Here is a 17,867-nt window from a genome sequence, read left to right as displayed (position 1 = left end):
CTGGGAGGAGACATTAAAAGGTCAAATACAACTCACTTTGCAGCCAAAGTTCTTTAACAATGGTTGCAAGTATTCCATTCAACCAGAGGAAAGAGCTACAATATGTGTAAGCATGGCAGAGAATACAATGGAAAGGGAATAAACAAAGTAGAAGAATTTAGGCTGGAAAGGGGAAAGATACAAAGGTACTAAGCTGTTACATCACAACTATCAAAATAGAGACAAGCAAGTCAGATACTTATAGTAACTTCTATCCATTTATTTATCATGTCCCTCACTCAAAATAGTACTAGAATTCTATAGCACACATTTAGTATCATAAATATGCTCTAACATACAGTTAGCTTGCAATTTCTGGATAGCTTTTTATTGTTAACAGTATCTTTCTCTGCACTGTGCCACACCCATTGAAGTCAGTGCTTATTCAAAGGAAATTTGCTCATTCCTAGAGGATACTACAGACAAGAGAACCCAAGGTCAGCACAATGGAACTTCCAAAGATAACCTACTTGTTTACTTCAGCAGTAATTATGGGGGGTGGAGGGCAACCAAATCATAGTGAAAGTTATGAAATTAAGTTTAACCTTTTTTGAGAAGGTAGGAGGAAGAGGCATAGCAAAGGAAAATAGCCTGTGTTAACACCTCTTCAATCAAAGGGGGACGATGGGGGCAGGGGCAGCCAATGCACTACTGAAGAGGCTACATGAAAACAAGTCTTACTGAGCATAGAGGAGCCTTATAGACCAGTTTCCCAGTACTACTACTTATGCTGTGTTAAATGATAAGTGAAATGCTTTCATTTCAAACACAGATTAACTTTCAAAATAAAAATGCAAGGCACCTAAAAAAATTCATGAAGGACCCTCTTAAAGGAACTGCTGTGGTTTTAGGTAATTGTGGGGTAGCAGCTTAAAATCAACAGGTACCTATACTCAACATTACAATACATAAAGTACTTCTTGGCCATGATCCCTTTAAAGTTGAAACTACACCTAGAGAAAAGGCATGGATGGTGTGTGCATGTAAGTGTACACACACACACACACACACACACACACACGTCACATGAAACAAAAGCAATGAACCAAATCTAAAGTGACTTCAGCTGAAATAAACACAGTGACAAGTCAGAAAGCTCGAGGTCCCTTGGAAACCTGAAGGAGAAAAGCTTTCCCAGCGAGGCCATCTTTCTTTTAGACACAAGAGAAGTACTTCACTGCTGCTTTTCTACAACACGAGGCCTCAGATATCAAGACTCGAGACCTTCATCAGTTTTGCTAATGCTGAAATCATGGCACCTAGGACAGTCTTCCAAGTTTTAAGAAGCATGTTCAGGTTTTACACACATGGACATTACAGTTTAAAATGTCTCTGGCAAAACTATTTCCAAATGGTCTCTTTTCCTTATTCAGATAAAAAAAAAATGTCTATGCAGCTTATAAAACTATCAGCTATAAGATCACTTTTGGGTGGACATCAGATGTAGTTTGACTCCAATGCAAGGGACTGTCATGCACAGGACAGCAAAACAACACAGAGTGGTGCCCTGGGTATCACCAGGAGACTGCCAATCCCTAAGACTCATGCCTATACCAAAATGTGCAGGTGCTGATGAAAACAGCACAGCTTTTGTTTGTAAACGAGACAAGCTCTTCTATGTAGTTTAAATCACAGTGCAAGACTGGCTGAGCAGATGGGTGGGCCTAGGTTTAATCCCCATCACTGAAAAACACCATCTCTAGATTATTTACAAAGTACTTTACTTTTTTTTTTAATTTTGGGGGTTGGGGTAAGGCTAGAGTACTTATTGCTCTTGCAGAGGATTTGGGTTCAGTTAACATCAGATGGCTCTCAATTGCCTGTAATTCCAGTTCTAGGGAACCCAACTTTCTTCTAGTCTTTTGCTCCTGCGTGAACATGGTATACTTAAACTCATGCAGAGGTGCACACACGCGCGCGTGTGCACACACACACACACACATACACACACACATTTAAAAACAAGTTTTTTAAAAAGCTAATCTAGTGCTTTGTAAAGAACTAGTACACTATATTGCTTAGGGCAAAGTGACCTTCAAAGCCCTGGAATCTAAAAACCCAAAACCCAAGTGTTGTAAAACAGTTTCCTCCAGGATTTAAACATTTCACCCTGCAGAGAAGTTCTACAAGTCAAAATAGCATCAGGAAGTCCCTGAAACTGACCAGATTCACTAGGCCTTCCCTACCAGAATAAGCAATAGAAGCTGAGAGTCCCTCTTAAACAAGCTGAGCTACAAAGAAGACTCTCAGACAAGCTGCAAAGAAGACTGAGACCAGACCAGCTGCCCAGAAGAGGTTTAGACCACTTGAGCTGAGACACCTAGGAAGACATTCTTCAACCTGTTGAGCTGCCTCCAGCTGTGTACTGTGCTCTAGGTTCCCAGTTTTTGTGAGTTTCTGGGGTGGGCTTTGGTGATGCAGCTGTCTTTTGAGTCATTTCTTTTCCTGTAAGTAATCCCAATAAAACTCGTGGCTCACCAAGTTGGACTTTGGTGGTGTTCGTACTTCAGTTTGTTATAGGATGCCTATTTGGGTGAGTAGACGTGTGTTGTATCTTCCCAGAAAGTTTTGCCACACGACACTAAGTCTGTATATACTCAGCATGTAGATCATATTTTGCAAGTATTTTCAATCTGTAGCCCACTGGCTGCAGGTGAGGGAAGCACAGATGAGGCTAGGTGGAATCTTAGCATCGAGGCAGCTATAAGCATGAACTTGAAGGACCAAGAATGGATTTATGGATTTCATGCTCTGATTTCTCTTAGGGATGGTGATAGGAATAACAATGTCAGACCAGATGCAAATCTAGTTTTCCATAGCCTCCTTAAAAAAATTACTATTACATTTATTTATTAGTATATGGGGGGGGTGTCCTACAGAGGTCAGAGGACAACTGTCAGGGAATGGCCCTCTTCCTCACAATGTGTGTCACAGGGACTCAAGTTATGAGGCTTAGTGGGAGACACGTTTACCTGCTGAGCCACCTCACAGGGTCCCAGGCTTCTTTTATAATGTCTTGTGACTTTCCTTTTGATTACTTACCTGGATTTTCATGGAATTATTTTAATTTGTTTCTCAGGAGACAGGCCTACTTATGATAAATAATCTCTACAAACAGATTTGTGGCCACTAAAATTTCCACCAAGTCCAGGATTAAACCTATCTGTGACTTTATTGAGCACATTTCCCACTTCCTTTCCAGACAGACCTCACAGCCACCGTTAGGAAGTGGAGCTTACTAAAAGCATTAACTCTGCACTTCTCCACACGAGGGCTTTCCTCACAGACCTATGAGTAAGTTGAAAAACCACGGTCATGGGTTTGTTATATTTACAATGACTGCATATTAACGTATCAAAGTCCCTTGCTGTCTTCCAAGGTATAATGTTACATGTCAGATAATCCTTAGACACACTAATTACTAAGTTTTGCTTTTATAACTTGAGGAAAACTTTTTTTTAACATCTGATGGCCTGTTAACTTTCCATCAACCATGTCATGCTTTCTGAGCTAGGAGCTGTAGCTCAGAGAATTCACTTAACACATTCCAGATCCTGAGAGGATGAGATGGCTCAATTGGTAAAGGTGCCCACTGTCTAGTCTGGTGCCCACTGCCTAGCCTGGCAGCCTAAGTTCTATCCTTGGGACCCACATGGTGTAAAAAGTTGTCCTCTGACCACAACATGTGTGTGGCCACATACATATACAATACACAAATAAGTAAGCAAGTCCAAAAAAAAAAAAAAAAAACAGAACTATAGTTGCTGACTTTCAGCAATGCTGATGCAGACTACAGAATAATCTTATCACTTGGCAGCCACTCAAGTTAAATATTAAGTTATTTTAATTGTTTTCAGGGCATTTTAAAACCAGACAGAAATAAAAAAAAACCAGACAGAAATATAAATTCTGGGATTCAAGCAATAAAACACCACCATTCCTAGTTCCTTGAATGCCAGAGGCCAAGTGCACACTGTTGTGACCTCAGTGACCACACTAGAGACCACTCGAAGGGATAAAGTCAGACTCCTGGGGCTTAAACCTAGGTCCAAACAGTAAACTGCCATTCTCCCCATGAAGCTATCACCTTCATCAGAAATAACTGGGCCCAGGCTTTACAGCACTGAACATTTGGCATCTTAAAAAATAGTAATAGAGCAAATATAACATAGGTTATATGAAATGTCAGGTGCTATCTGGGTTAGTGTCCCATTGTTAAACACATTAAGAATGTCTATAACAGAATCATATATATTCATATCACTGTGTTAAGACAAGACAAAATGAAGATAAGAAAGCCTCATTAATGTCAATCCAGGTAAAACTTGAGTCCTAAGGAATCAGGTCAGTTTTAAAAAAGAAAACAGTTTTTTAAAAATAAAAATTACAGGTAAGAAAGAGATGATGGTTCTGTACTATAATACACACACACACACACACACACACACACACACACTATTGTTTCCTGTAGCAAATAAATATCAAACTTAGCTAAGCTATAATATAAAGATTTCCTTCTATAGCTTACTCCATGTTGGCTGTAAGACCCACCAGCACCACTTGTGTTTCCCAATTTGACAGCTGAGGCTTTATAATGAGCGATCACAGACTGGGTGAGCCAAAGGGAGGAGCTGTCTTTGAGCATGTAATTGCATTTGCAGCATGATGAGCTGCCTAATTGCACATCCAAGTTTACAGGCATTAGCCTGAGTACTATGAGTCATCCAAAGGTGCACTGCTCTGCAGTAGCCCTTTGTCCTCTGTTCCCAAAACTCAGATTAACACTACTATAATTTAATCTCAGTGCTTATGCTTTATTTTATTTTGGGGAACAATCTGAGCCCAGGCTGGTCTCGATTCACTATGTTCAGAATGGCCTTGAACTGCTCATCTTTCTACCTCTGTCTTTCAAGTGCTGGGACCATAGGCATGAGCTATAATGCAGCAGTGTTTACTTTTGAAAAGGAGAAAAATTATCTGCCATGATTTACTTTTGATTTAGTTTAGAAACATATTTTGGGGGATGGAGAGACGGCTCAACCAGTAAGAGCACTGACTACTCTTCCAAAGGTTCTGAGTTCAAATCCCAGCAACCACATGGTGGTTCACAACCACCCATAATGAGACCTGACGCCCTCTGGTACATCCGAAGACAGCTACAGTGTACTTATGTATAATAATAAATAAATCTTTGGGACAGAGCAAGCAGGGACTGAGCGATAGGGGTTGACTGGAGCGAGTGGGCCGACTGGAGCAAACAAAGGTCCTAAAAAAAAAAATTTCAATTCCCAACAACCAGATGAAGGCTCACAACCATATGTACAGCTACAGTGTACTCATATAAATTAAATAAATAAATAAATCTTTAGAAACATAGTTTATATACTAAAAATAGGAAAAACAAGGCTAAATAAAACAGACCCTGTTTATGGTGTTCTCTCCCTGTCAGCTGGTCTATGCAAGGCTCTGACAGTACAAATGAGCAGACAGCATGTCTACATTTAAGAGCCAAGGAAGACTGGACATCCCAAGCAAACAGTTAAATACAAAAGTAAAGCCAATAGTAAGAATTACAAGTAGCTGTCAGTCACTAACAGCAGTTCCTACCCCCAAGCCTTGTTAAAATGACAGTATGAAAAGGACTTTAGGACAGAGGAGGCACAGTGGCTCAGGGAGCACACCTCGTCAGCAAGCGCACAGACAGAAGGCCAGCAGCAAGAGCGGGAAGACTGAGATGGTCCCTCACGGTGCGCCTGGGCAGACAGGAGGAGGCATGGCACGAGAAAGGGGGTGACAGGGCTGGGGACACCTAATTCCCACCATCTCTAGGGAAACAGAAGACACAGATCTCTGGTAAACCCAAGCTGCACTGCATGGCTTTGGGGCTGAAAGAGCAAAAGTGGAAATGACTCAAGCTGTGGGGCTAAAATGACAACTGTCCAAATGTCGGATCCTGAGATCCTTTGTCCCGGTCCCTTAAATACCAGAGGCCAAGCAGGCACTGCTGTGCTTGTACCTCAGGAAGAACCCAGGAAGTAGTCTCTGAAGAAAACCAAAGGTCCTGAGGCACTGGTATCTGGAAACAGTGGCTCAAAGGATCAAAAGGAAAACGTCCAGGGGACAAGACAAGGTGCAAAGGGATTCCCAGGCAGCAGTCCACTGCCTCACTCTCACACAGGGAACCCAGGAGCAGCCCCTGTTCATGGTCACAGAGTCCTCAGGAACACATTGCTCCACTCTTACAGAGGATTTATAGGCAGCCTCCACTGCCTCATTCTTAAGCAAGAACGGACTGCCAAAGGTGCCCTTATCCAACCAAGACCATCATTCAAGGATACCTTCCACTGTAGAGAAAGTGAGTAAAGCTAAGAAGAAACCCTGCCCTCCAGGAACCATGAGGAAAAGATTCTACTGTGAACAGGCATTGTGGGCAAGGCAGGAGGAGAAATGCAACTGGACAGAGGCCCAACAGGGAGAGACTGAGGAGCACATCTGCCAACTGCAAAGGCAGTGTACTCAGAACTGCGTGAGGTCCGTAAAAAGACCTGCCCAGCAAAGCCAAAAGGGGCCATCTTACAGGCTGCTCACATCTCTTGTACTGAGTGAAACAGAGGCCATCCATCAGAGGGCTGTGGCATAGGGTTGACACGATCTGACTTGCATTTACAAGATCACTCTGATACAGGCTAGGAGACTTGCTGATTCCAGGGATTTAAAGAAACTCTGTTCAGTCATTAACTGACAACTAAGCAAGGCAAACCCAGATTTCTGTGGCTCCTTTAACAAAGAAATCAGACTTTATAGTTAGTCCAGAAGCCATACTACATAAACAACAAACTGCATGTGGGGAGCGGAGTTCAATAATTTCCACATTATCTTTAAAGTTTCTAGCTTTCAACAACAAAAATGGAGGTGAGGGGCACACGGGGGTGACGAAGCACATGGGGGTGAGGGGCACATGGGGGAGAGGGGCACATGGGGTAAGGAACACCTTGTATGTGCTGGGGATGGACTAATAGAACCTGCCTTAGGCACAGCTTCCTGCATGCAGTCATAAAGATGCTTAGCAGCTGACAATGGGGGAAGGGTGCTGTACACACAGAATGAACTAAACCTACCACTCAGTACAAAGGGAAAGAGAGCAGAGCAGAGACGGACCCTGAGCACGGGGAAACCCCGAAGCAGCTATCAGAGCATTCCACTTACATGCAATGCTCAGAAGCAGCCCTACAGTGCTACAGTGGCTGGCGGTACGAGGAGAGAGGCAGCAGGCAGGGAGTTTCCTTTTGGTGTGAAGGACCTGAGAGTTAGACGGTGGTGACAACATGATTCTGGATACACGAGAAGCCACTGGATTATATCCTTTAAAGGACAGAGTTTCTGACAAAGTTGTTTTTTAAACATTGAATTAAGGCTCACATGATGCACTTATCTAGAAGACTTGACTCTACCATTCCTGCCTTCCAGGTGGGGACATTCTCTGGGGGCTGGGGCCAGCTGGACTGTCCAGACTCCCATCCTGAAGTGTGCTCCTCATAATGAGGTTGACCATACAGACTGTTGCTCCTCATGAGATCCAGTTAACATTTCTGGCAGGAGTCTTAGGGAGCGTGTGCCAAGATTATCACGGAAACACTTTCTGCATTAGGTGCTCAGCTTCATGGAACTTATATTTTTATCAATCTTTATATCTTTTCATTTGTTTCCAAATTTTGGTATTGAGTTGGAGGTAACAAGTTGGTTCTGGGAGCCAACTTGCAGAAGCCATTCCTGCAAAGCTGAGCCACAGGGGTCAGAAAGACCAGAGTACTGTCAAGGTCACACCCCACACCTGAGAAGACTGCCTACTAAATAGACCCCTGTCTCAAAAAACAAAATGAGGAGAGAAAGAGAGAGAGACACACACAGAAAGAGAGAGAGATAGTTTAAACCTAACTCATGAAGTAAAAATGAAACATATCTGTTTGTTTTACATTAAAAAATATGAATGGCATATTCATTTCGAGGCAAGAAGGGAGAATCAGAGCCCCTAGGGTTGAGTTACAGGTGGTCATGACTGCGTTGCATGGGTGCTGGAAATCAAACTCAGGCCCTCTGGAAGAACAGTATGGTTTTTAATTGCCAAGCCACCTCTGCAGCCCCACAAATGGCATATTAAATGACATAAAAACTCCTCAGCTTTCATTTTCCTTCAGCACTGATTGAAACAAAACAAAACAAAACAAGGAGAGCAATGTTACCACAGTTTCATTTTCTGTCGGCTAAATGAGAAGCACGTGTTTTTAAAGGTCTCCCATCTACTCTTTCCCAGGGAACCTGGCCTTGCATCTCAGCTACAGACTACAATTTGATGTCTATCATACTGCACTTGAATTCCAGAGTATTTCCTAGGTTTGTGCCCAAAGACTGCAGTAACAAGATGCTGAGTGATGTTGTATGCTTAAAGCCTTTTCCTCTTATACCTTCCTAACTGCTAAATTCAACCTCACAGGCCCCACAGACATGAGAGGCACCAGGCCGACTTGACACCAGAGAATGGAGTTCTCTCTTTGATCAAGCACCTGGAAGCGAGCACTCCTACAACCTTGCTTTGCCGGTTTAGCCTGCCAAGAATCACAGATGGCTTAGGATGTTGTCCTTGGTTGTCAGCACACCAGTTGCTTCCGTTCTACTTGACTTCCTGCTAGCAAAGGATATGCTAGTAAGTCTTCTGTACACCCTCTGTGCTTTCAGAATCAATTCTGAAGTTTATGTAAAACCAACGGTACTGTAACATACAAAACACCCAGGGAAGGAAACATCACACAAACAAAGGAAGAATAAGACTATTAAGAAGTTTTATGACATTTTCTCAAAGTTGTACATTTTAACAGTGCTATCCTAGGAAGGTCAAAAACTCTCTTACCTCGTTGCCTCCAGGGGGGCATGCATGGGGACTAGGAAATCCTGAAGGAGACATTTCAAACCCAGCAAAAGACTTCCTACATCCCCAAATACAGTCAAAGGAGAAATAGAAAACAAACAAACAAAATCCTCCAAACTAAAACAAAACCCACCAATCTGGATTCAATCAGATAAAATGTCAACTTCAAAGGTGCTAGAGAGACTTTAATGCTCACGTTTCTCTCTGAGGTCAACGAAGACTCTCACACTGACCATATCAAGGATCTGAAGATAGTAAATGTGTGTGCAAAGCTGTGAAAAGGGAAGAGTGTGTGTCCTAATAATCTTTTTTAGTGATGTCAAGATAGAGTCCAAGCACCATGCAAAAAACCTAACCATTATCATGGCTCTGAAGAAAGCTTTACATAAAAATAAATAAATAATCTCAGAATAAAAAGAAAGGAGAGGAAGTGGAAGGAGGAAAGAAAGGAGGGTGCTGGGAAGGAAGGTGGGAGAGGAAAAGCGGAGAGGGAGAGAGCTCTTGGGCAGGGAAGAACCATGCAATCTGTTAGGAAGCAGCTGTTCTGGGTGAAGCAAAGATTTAGCCCCCAGTGCTTAGCAACCAAAGCAAAGAAAGAGGACCAGTAGGAGGCGAACCCCACTTCTGAAATGGGACTGAGGCAGACTCTCACAGGGCCAGCGGGGCCTTTCAGAATGTACAGTGCCCTTTAAGCGAGGTTTACAAAAGCTTTATCTGCCTTGAGCTGTCATTTATGAAGACTGAAGCTGAGTGGTCTCAGTTACATGACTTAACAGCTAAGACTGACTCTGGGGTATTTAAGATGCACTGTGCAGCATTCCAGCATGTCACTGCTAGCCACATATGGCTATTTAAAGAAAAATTAACATGGAACAAAACTGAAAAACTCAGTCCTTTAGGCATCCTGGTCACATCCCAGGTAACCCTGGGTATAGTAAGGATCAGGGCAGACCCCAATCTGCTCCTTGACTATGGACACAATGTGACCAGCCTATTGTCACAGCAATGGGTAAATAAGGAATTTGTCAGCAGGTATAATAAACTGTTGCACATCTACACAGTCAGTCTTGACATAACAGATAGAAATAATCTAGTAAGTAGGCTGCAAGAAGTCAGGATACGGGAACCTGAATCAGATTACTATAGGAAAAGTCAGTCTGAAATGACTATGCAGTGGATAGATAGCGCTGTGTATTCTAGAAAAAAGGCAAGCCTATAAGACAAGTAGGAGGTCAGGATCTACTGAGGCCTGCAAGGCTGAGAGAGGGAGGAATAGGGTTTTTTTGTTTTGTTTTGTTTTTGTTTTTGATTTTCGAGACAGGGTTTCTCTGTGTAGCTGTGGCTGTCCTGGAACTCACTCTATACACCAGGCTGGCCTCGAACTCAGAAATTCACCTGCCTCTGCCTCCCGAGCTGGGACTAAAGGCGTGCCCCACCATGCCCGGCTGGAACAGGTTTTGATAGGACACCATCCTGGTATATAGTGGCACAGTCATCTGTGAAACTGTTCACCAATGCACAACACCTTGAGTAGCCAACTAATGCAAGTTGTAGACTCAGGCTGATGCTGTTAAGTCAGCGTGGCTTCAGCAGTGTAGAGATATGCCACCCTGTACAGATTACTGATAGGAAGGCAGGCAGGCATGAGAATGTCCTTCTCACTGGTCTGTTGTGAGCTAGAAAGCCGTCCAGAAACTGTAGTGAGGAGCAGATGAATGATGGCATATGGTTATGGGCAGCCATGCAAGGAACAGACAGGCACGCCGACCTTTCCTTCACTTCCAAACTGTCACTTGATTCCCACCCAAGAATACCACTGTGTTCCATAAGAAGGTGACAACATACTAAGCTGGGCGTGTACCTCTAGTCACAGATACAGAGGAGGCTGACACAGGAGGATTGCTTTAGAGCTGGAGTTTGAGATCACCCTAGGCAACACAACTGAGGCCTTATGTTAAAGAAAGTAAGTGGCCAGGGGGTTCAATGTCAGTCAGCTTACATAGCAAGACCCTCTGCCTTTAAAAAATTAAATAAATAAATTTTAAACAAACAAACAAACAAATAAATAAACATAAAAAAGCAAAGCCACACACAGCTTCTCCCTCACTGGGGATAATTCTGTGTTAAGGGGCCTAGAAGTCAGATTTGCAGGAGCACAGCCAATGGGAAGACAAGACAGTACACATCCGATTGCTGTCTCCCTTTGCTCTGTGTAAGCCCGAATATCTTCACCTTTCAGCTACATGTCTGGCCTTTTGCCTTCTATTTTTAAGAAAAGAAAATACAGCTACTGGGGATATGAATAAAAGAGACTACGTTTTGACTTCAGTCTGACATCCTCAGGCAGTTCCAGCCACTGTGCAAACACTGTGCTCTCTTGCTGCCATCTGAATGACGTCACTCACAGGAAACTGGCTTATAGGCTCGCTTTCAAAGGGATCAGCCAGGAAAGCCCCAAGATGGGAGAACAGAGCTCGTAGGTAAGGCTTGGGTCATCACCAGACTCAAACTACTGTCAGACAGGAAGTCATTCATTTCAAGAATGAACAGTAGACATGTGCTCACTTAAGAAAAAACAAGAATCATTTGATACATTAACATAATGTAACATATGCCATATGTGTATCAAATAGTTCCACATGTAAATTACATATTTTTAAACCAATCAGAACTGAAATCAATGTTTGAAAATGTGGCAGGATGCTCAGAAAATTACTTCCTGATTTATACACATTAATGCCTTAGGTATGTCTGTTATTTTTGTTGCCCAATAATTGTGATGGGAAGTGGAGAGGGTTTCCTCTGTTAAGAAAAATATCACAGATACTGTTACTGCCCAAGAGTGTTTAGATTAGAATAGGAAGCTCTCATTTCCTCTTTGGAAAGTTGAAAACAGCACACATTGCCATCTAACACTGTGTGTTTCCTCTCACTTCATAGATATAAACATAAATGAACAACAGTACCAAACGAGAGCATTGCCTTGGATAGCAAGCTCACACTTACACTTATTTACAGATACAATTCATTTACGAAGAAATGCAGTGAGCTTGGGTTAGTAAACAAAGAAATAAACAAGAAATCTGAAGACCACTCCTTTCTTTTGTTAGTTGAAAAGTTAGTGAAAACATTCAGAACTTGGATTCCAACTCCTTCACTTGAAGTGTGTTGCTCATTAGCCTCACATTCGCCCCCTTAAGTTAGCATCTACAGGATCCCCATCCTTCCAACCCCCCCCCCCCCAGCTTCCTTCTCCACCCTTCCTGGAGGTGAACATTAAGCAGCATCCTTTGAGGACATCTGCAAACTACCTGTCTCTAAACTCAAATCTGAATTTAATCAGAGCACACCATGTTTTCACTCAAATCCCACTTCTCTTTGCTCTGGCAGCTTCGATGTGTCTGTCCTCACACCCGAGAGCTCTTCCTACACACTCAATGATGGAAGATCTTTGCTTTAGTCCAGTTTGTTAGTGCTGCCTCGCCTTACGCACTCTGCCTTTAAGATCTCACTTTTCCTTACATCATGAAAACATGCTTTCTGTGAATGGTTATACCTGATAATTCCTGAACTTCTAAATTTCACCAATCCATAACTACCAGAAAAACTTCTCAATGAATACAAAGACTTTCAGGAGAGCCCCTCACTGTCCCCTCTGTCATATATCCCATGTACACGGGTGTCTCAAAGGCTCTTGGACTTCATCATCTGAACAAAGTCTTCTGCTGTTTTTTATAGATGTGGTCTTCCTTGCCCATTCTAAAATTTCTATCTTATAAATTTCCCTCCTTTTTGTATTTTGGTCATTATATGTTTTTTAGCTTCAATTTCATTGTTTTAAACTCTTTCATAGACAGCAGGTTTTAAATTCAAGTGAATATAATCAAATGGAACAGAAAATTAACTTAAAATGTCATGGGCAATGTGGTAGCATATGCCTGTACTCTCAACACTTGGAAGATGAAGGTGGAGGCAGGAGGCTCTAGAGCTATGATGTATGGTAAGACCCTGTCTCACAAAGAAAAATCTGGAAGCACAAACCTATGTGTAATGAGAACTCTAGAATTTTGGTTTCTTAAAAAACAAAAACAAAAAAAAAACCCACAGAAATATAGTAAGAATGCTTTCTTTAAATCCCAGGAGTGAGGATAGAAGGCTACTTTATAGCAGCTATGACTTGCTCTCTCACTATGTCTCTCTATCCTTTCTCTCCTATCCAGTGATAGGGGGTAAAACCAAGGGGGGGGGGGAATAAAGGGTGGGAAAAAGAAGAACCTACAAAGTAGCAAAGACCAGCTATAAGCAAAGAAGAAACAAGAAAATAGAAATTAGATTTAAAGATCTCTATCTTTCTCTCTTCCCGGTATCCTTCTTTCGCTCCTATCTAGTGATAGGAGGTGAAATGGGGAGGGGAGATAAAGAGTGAGAAAAAAGAAGAACCTACAAAGTAGCAAAGACCAGCAACACTATTGTGCCAGCCACTTGGCTGACTGAGGCAGGAAGAATCTTGAGATTAAGCCCAGCCTGAACCACAGAGCAAGCCTGATTGCTAGACTGCAGAGCTAAACTGGACACTTAATAGGAATTTATCTCAAAATGAAGTGTGAAAAGGACTGGGGCTGCAGCTTAGAGGTAGCAGGCTCCTGGGCATGCATAAGAGCCCAGCATCCATCCCCAGTCCTACAACCAAACCAAATCAAACCTTAAAAACCCTTTGGAGCATTCCCTCAGTTGGTGCAACACTACACAAGCAGGTGTTGTGCACCCAATGATGAGCCATGCCCAAAAGCCCTCCCAATGTGCTGTCACTGTGAAAATGTGGGGAAACAACAGCATTTGTCCTGGGGCTGCTGCTCATCAACCACAGAGCACCACAGAAAGAACTGCATGGCTGCTCCTACAAGCTCCCAAGAACAACGCATCACTAGCTCTATCCTAGATGCAGAAGGGAAGGGACCTGGCAATCAAAGCTGAAGGAAAGAAGAAGTCACCACTCTCTGCTGAAAAAGCTCTCCCAGTTCAAGATTAGTCCAAGACAGGTGCCCGGAGAGCAGCAAAAGACAAGCCCTAACTGAAAGTGCTCACACGGTGTGCACATGCTCTGGTGGGATCCCCGCTCTCACCCTGATCAGGAGGCGGATTTGGGAAGACAGTGAGTGAGTGGTGAGGCCAGTACTCACTCAGTTCTACCTACTCCGAAACCTAAGCTCCTTCCTTCCCTTGGGCGAGACAGACAGAGTAAGGAAAGAAACCCTAGATCCAGCTTTGCTAACGAACGGTTATCTGACCTTGAACAAATAATCCTATGCCTCAGCTATAAATCAAGGTGATGGCTTAGCCGACCTCAAAGATTCCTTCCTGCTCTCTGTTCTGGGCTTCAAAAGCTTCCTCCTCCCTTCAAAGCACACCCAACATGCCTGTAGTAAGGAGGGCATTCAGCAGAAACTTGTCTTGCTTGTGTTCTGTCTTGTATATCCTCTGCTTGCTGGCAGAGTCCCTCGGGGATAGGGCTGTTTTTTTTTTTTTTCCTTTCCTTTTCTTTCTCTTTTTTTTTTTTCCTTTTTTGGCCTATAGCACTACTTCCCCCAAAGAAATATGTTGCTACTAGTCCTATAAAAATAGAGATTTCTAACACAACTACTTGTTACTGTATCCAACAGTTCTCAGATTCAATCAGCCTTTTAAAGGAAAATGGCATCAATCATTTCCAAAATTTACGTGCACACTACAGTAACAACAACTCAGCACATGGTACTGTGCCAATAGATAGCTCAGCTAGGGAGCTCTCTGGAGTATCAAGTTAGTGCTTAAGATGAGCCTTGCACTGAAGCAACTTCACAGGGCTTGTCCAGGAGGGGACTCAACAGAATTTCCAGAAACTCCTGTGAATAGCACAGGTCCACACATGAAGAAAAGCAAAGACCCTGTCTGGCCTTTCACACATGTGCCACAGCAGCAATCGTGCCTTACACGCAAAGCAACTTTTGCAGAAATGTCGATAAACATACAGCAAAAGCTCCGTATCCTTGGCTTTCGTCTCTCCTCGAGTTTTCCAGGACAAGGATGAAACCAATCAGTTCTACACTCAGAATCACCACCAGGTCTTTGGAATAAAGTCCTAGCTGTAGAAACCTGTCAAAGCTAATCTTGTTGAGTTTTAAACTACCCAGTGATACATAGTGAAACCCTGCCCCAAAGGAAAGGAGGAAGGAAAGATGAGGGCAGGGTGTGAAGAAAGGAAGAAGGTAAGATGAGCAAGCCATGAGGAACAAGTCAGTAAACAGCAGTTCTCCAATGGTTCCTCCCCCCCACCCCCCACCCCCGCCCCCTATTCTGCTTGAGTCCTGCCCTAACTTCACTCAGCGGTGGACTGTGCTTGGGACGTGTAAGCCCAATGAATCCCTTTCTCCCCAACTTGCTTTCAGTGTTTATCACAGCATTAGAAAGCAAACCAGGACACCTGGGGATTATCCCTAGGGCCTGTGCATGCTAGCCAAGCACTCTGCCATTCCCAGCTGTCTAAACAGAAAAACAAAGGTTAAAACAAAAGAGCAGAATTCTGCTGCTTCTTGGCTTCACCTGTGGGAGCCAGGCCCCATGAAGCCTGGACAAGGAAAGTCTATTCATGTCTGTCTGGGGGGGCAAGAGACCTCCAAAACTGTTAAAGGATAACTTTTTAAAAAATCTGTGAGTTTGACTCTTGCACATAGTACCAAATAAAATTGTGGTTTTTTTTTTTTTTGGAAAATTTAACAACCTATTAATTAAGCAAGGGAAGGAGGCGTATTACATAACCAGATCCTAAGAGAAGTATAGAAAGGTAGAAGTTCACATGGAATAAAGTTACATTGAGTGGAGATGCACAGAGGAAGCTTTTTCAGAAGTGTGCGGGGCTAACTGACCACCAGACAGCTTTTGGCATTCGTTTTGGGCAGCTCCTGGCTACCTGTGTCAGATCTCATCACACCAGAGTCAGACAGTCTTGATGCTGTACTGTATGTAGACCAGGGGCCTGGTGAGGACCAGCTACCTGTTTTGTAAGCAAGGTTTTATTAGAAAGCAGTAGGCTCCAGCATACTCACTGATGTAGCTGTGCTGCAGAGATAGCTGAGAGCCCTCTCACCCTGCTGTGCTTGCTTCCTGCATCCCTGTGTATTCCTCCCCCTCCCCCCTGCATAAATCATGGGTTGAAGGGAAGTTGTTGCTTTTCCCCAGCACCCAAAGCAGTTTTGTCTCACTTTAGATCCATCTGTGTTGAAAATCAGTGAACAAATACATGTGAGACATGTGATGATCAGATGTTGGGAGCGCTAGTCAGTGGATATATATTTTGACAAGGATGGTTTGCAGTGCAATAGTCATCTTTAGGCCAGATTGACATTTTGCAGTTTTCTTCTGCTACCATATTAAAATACAGAAGTAGGGCCTGTTCCTGTGGTCTGCTCAGCCTAGGCTCCTTTGCTCTGGAGCACAGAGCAGCTTGATGTGACACAGCACCTTTGTTCAGGTCTACCTTAAAGAACATCTTTAACTGTGCGAGCAGTTAGGACATTATTCTGGGCCAATGGATAGGTTGGTTACTGGACTAGTAACCAGTTTTAAGCAGAAGATTACAGGATTTATACTTGTTCTGTTTGCATTTTTACTGTTTAAGTCAATCTAGATGTTGTAAGAAAAACAGACTGCAAAGCCAGCTATGGGAACGCGCAATATGATCCCAGAACACTGGAGGCCAAGGTAGTAACAACTGCCTGGATCACATAGGAAGACCCTAGCTAAACAAACAAACAAACCAAACCAACAACAACAACAAAACCCAACCCAACAACAACACAAAAGGCAGACAGCAAGGTGGACAAAAGTAAAAGGAGAAACCTGGGTTAAGAGGTCAAGGCAAGCCTGGGAGCCAAGATCAGGCTGGCAAAGAGCTACTGCTGAGGTAGCCCTCATGGACACAGGACACAGGACATGCAGTTGAGACATCCAAGTGGAAGAGCTGAGAAGACCAGAGGAGACATACATCAGGTGAGGAGAAGGCTGGAGAGGAATCTGGTAGCTGGTCAGAAAGCATGGGACAATGAGCTGCCAGGGAGTGAATTCAGACAGAAAGGCAGGCTCTGCAAGCCTTTATTTAGAGGGAGAGAATAGAGCCAAACCCGGGCCCTGGGATACATCAATGGGAGAGAAGAGACAGCAGAGAATGAAAGGGCCAAACGGGAATGTAGTGTTACATATAACATAAAGCTGCAGGGAGTCACAGTCACCATGGAAGACAACTGATATGCACATGACATGCACATCAAAGGCGAGGGAATTTGACTGCCTGTACACCCGCTGTCCAGGAAGAGCAGAGCCTGGACCCTGGCCACCCTTACCCTGCTACTGTTATGTTTCCAGGCATTTACGATACAGACCCAGGTTTGTGCTGTGATCACAGACAAAGTCGAGCCTCGGGCCTTCAAAAGTTGAAAGTGGAGATGCTGCTTTTAAAGTATTTGCATACTACCTGTAAGAGGGACAGGGTTAATATCCAAGTATGGCAGAGACTGAGACAAGGCTCTGCTGCTGAGCATCCTGTCTCCTCTATGCACCAAATCAGTTTCACGCGAGTTCAAATGTCATTTCTCAGCAGAAGCACTAGTGCAGGTTAGACAGCAGTCTTTGGGTTCGGTTTGTTTTTAAGAGTTGCGTGCTTTCTTACTACTAGTGATTGTATGTGTGCGTGCGCATGTGTGTGAGTGCACAGCCATATAAAGGACAGAGGGCAGTGCAGGTATGCACTTGTTGCTTTCCACAGTGCTTTTTGAGTCTCTCACTGAACCTGGAGCTTTAGTTTCTGGCTGGACTGGCTGGTCGCAGGTTCTTAGAACCTGCCTGTCTCGGCATCCAGCACTGGGATTATAGG

General features: G+C 43.4%; 1 protein-coding gene across 1 annotated transcript in view; it reads right to left on the bottom strand.

The window, feature by feature from the left end:
• Positions 1 to 17,867, bottom strand: part of Nol10 (nucleolar protein 10) — an 82,380-nt gene that overhangs the window by 28,190 nt on the left and 36,323 nt on the right. The gene's annotated exons all lie outside the window — the stretch shown is intronic.

This window comes from Mus caroli, chromosome 12 (assembly GCF_900094665.2).
Source record: "Mus caroli chromosome 12, CAROLI_EIJ_v1.1, whole genome shotgun sequence".
NCBI classification, from domain to species: domain Eukaryota; kingdom Metazoa; phylum Chordata; class Mammalia; order Rodentia; family Muridae; genus Mus; species Mus caroli.
This window is presented reverse-complemented; position numbering and strand designations above follow the sequence as displayed.